Source organism: Choristoneura fumiferana, chromosome 13 (genome assembly GCF_025370935.1).
Source record: "Choristoneura fumiferana chromosome 13, NRCan_CFum_1, whole genome shotgun sequence".
NCBI lineage: Eukaryota > Metazoa > Arthropoda > Insecta > Lepidoptera > Tortricidae > Choristoneura > Choristoneura fumiferana.
The window spans coordinates 9,298,061-9,301,218 of record NC_133484.1 but is presented as its reverse complement, the minus strand read 5'-3'; positions in this window follow the sequence as shown (position 1 = coordinate 9,301,218).

The window sequence follows — 3,158 nt, the reverse complement described above, 5'->3', positions numbered from 1 at the left end:
TCAGTTGGCGATTTGATCTGAATCATTAGATCTTATTTGGTAATCTAGTTGGTTTTTGCTTTTGATCTGGTAGGTGTAGGTACCTATACAAAGTTATGGTGTTCCATCATATTTTATCGTAAAAGTTCGTATTTATCGTGTTCTCTCAATTATGTAGTTTCAATACCTACCCATCATACAGCCGCACCTACAATGTTTCATTTAGACATTTGGCACTAAATAATAAAGTTCCATATTAGCGGATATGAAAATGTCACTCATTTAATACAATAATTGATTGTTACTTCGGGTGCCGTCATATTCCGATTCAGATCCGAGTTTTCCTGATGGAAAATCACTACGCATTACATCTGAATATGATTTTGACTCGCGAAAGTTCAGAGCAAAACATAGAGCTTCGTACAAAACAGTCATTTTGGTGCGTAGGGTGACGCAATGTTTTCCTTACAGTATAAAACGTAGGTCGAAAGGCGGACATGTTAGATCCGAGACGCAAGATGTGCGCACGGCACTCCAACCTACATACATGAACGTAAAAAATGCCGCGGACTCGACGTTAACATTTAATTAACATTGTCCGTAATAACATCTGGGATATTTTTAGGGTTCCCGTACTTCAAAAGGAAGAAAGAACCCTTATAGTTTTGCCATGTCCGATGATGTCCGTCCGTCCGTCCGTGGCTTAGCTTAGAGTGTTAGTAGGTACCAGAAAGCTGTAATTTTGCTTAGATATATAAATTAACCATGCGGAAAATGTGATAGATAAAATTAAAATAAAAGCTAGGGTAGGTACCTATTCCCTATCCCTCGATCCACCTACACGTGAAGTTTTTTTTCTCAAAAATGTCCGTAAAAGTTGACATTATTCTTTACATATCAGAAGGTGAAGTGCATAGTTTATGGTCAGCGAAAAATTAAAAAGTTAAAAAGATTGCAGGCGCGCTAGCTTGACAATAATGAATTAGCGCGCCTGCAATCAGTCACATTTTTTTAAAAGTTAAAAAGGCCATGGAAATGATGGCACAAGTCGTATACAGCCAAGTCTAATGGCCGGTATCAGATATTTTCTTGGAACTCCGGACTTTTTCTATTGGGTCTGAAATAGCTTGTGGTGTTTTCGGTGGAAAAATACACCTGTAGTTTATTTTTAATGAAAAAAGGCGGGAAAGCATACGAAAAATATTGGAATAAAATTAAATTATTCGCCATTCTTGAGAAAAGCTTTATATTAGTCTCGGCTGGAATAGCCATTGCTGGCTTCGTATTAGCTAAACGGACTCGCAAGCTCGTCCGTTTAATACTCATACTCAGCCAGCAATTGCCTACTTCCAGGCCACGACAGTAATCTACTATTCTTGTTTAAACCCACAGTGTGAGGTATCGTTTAACAGTTAACAGTTTAAGAACATTTTTTATTTGTAGAGTAAATTTGTAATTTGCGGATCGGCAAGCGCATCGTAGGACGTCCACCAACGAGATGGACGGATGACCTGGTTAAAGTCGCGGGTTCACGGTGGATGCAAACCGCTTCCATCCGAGGCAAATGGAAGTCTATGGGGGAGGCATGTGTCTGATGTGTCCAACAGTGGACGTCCTGTAGCAGATATGATGATGATGATGAAGCCATCACAACCAGAGTAGACGTAAAAATAGGGAAATCGCGGGACCGCAAAAATAGTTTTTATAAATTATTTGAAATTACTTTTGCTGGCTTTTTACACTTGTACGCAACACTCAGTGCGTGAGTCTGACTCGCACTTGGCCGGTTTTTTCTCACGATTATTCTTTCTACGTTATTCGAGTAAGCTGAAACAGACAGACAGTCCGCAACCTTGTCTTAGATTAACTATTGATGCAATGAGCTACGAGCGTTAAAATGACCTTCATGGAACTTACTTTTTACAGTAATATAAAACGTTTACAATTATCATTTTTCCCCAGTGGATAGGTCCAACAACAATACGAAGGAAATAAAAATCTGATACTGCATGCAGGGCTACTAGGAAATTCGAAAATCGAAGTTCGTATCGTACCGCCCCTCACTCTCGTATTAAGTAAATAAGTCATGTAATCGTCGGCGGGACGATACGAACTTCGATTTTGGAATTTCCTAGTAGCCCTACGTGTTTTATGGGCTGATGACGTCCTATCCTATAGTCCTAAGCTCGCACTAGGAATTTCCATGCGTCACTGAGATTGATAGCAGGTGATAAGACTTTGAGGTATGATGCTATTTGAGGACGTTCGGCAGTAGCGGGTGTTACAACAGCATTTCTATCTCTGAGTTTTCTTTTTTTACTTTTTATTTTTATTTTTAGTAGGGCTGCGTTGCGCGGCGCTTAGGGCAGTTCTGTATCGCATGCCAAGTAGGATCCACATAACATCAGCGTCGAGTCACCTTCCGTGACCTGACAAATGCTGAGTGGACTCCTTTCACATAACAAACGTACTTAGATAGTTATTGGAATATTTGTTACTTCCTAATTGATTATGTTAGTTATGAAATAAATGTTTCTTATTCTTGTTGACTGTTCTGTACTGTACGCCGTCTTCAAGGTCCCGCCAGTTAGAACCTATTGAACCCGTTTTCATTTGTACTAAAATTAGAGCTTGAAATCAGAATTTACCTTTTTTTTTGCGTAAAATTAACCCGTGAATAACCCCTATCTCACCTGATGAAAAGTACAGATGAGGCCGAAGGTGTATCTCACTAAATAGTTCAGTAACAGCCTATTACCACCTTACCTTACCCGTACCTCAGGCTATTATTAATATTGAGTTGTAATAGAGCTTCGTACATCTGAGTTCCAAAGCGCGCTTAGATAATTAGACCCCAAGCAAGCTTCCATAGGTGGCGCGGCCGCATAATCGCCCGGCTTTTATAGAATCTTAGCCCGTGTATCGGTGAAAAATGTTGTCATAAAACGATTTTAAATACCTCAAGCATTTCGCAGTACCTACATTCAATTCGTTTAAGTAGGCAGCCTCCTCGTTAGTTTATGCCGCACAAGGCGTTTTGCGAAGACTCGGGCCATTTAAATCTAGGCGCAAGAGGGGTGACCGAAGGGTTAGCGACGCGACTGACTAATTACCATGTTTATTCATAAATACGTCGCCTAACACTTGACTCTTTTCATTGAAGTATACTTACTCGTAGT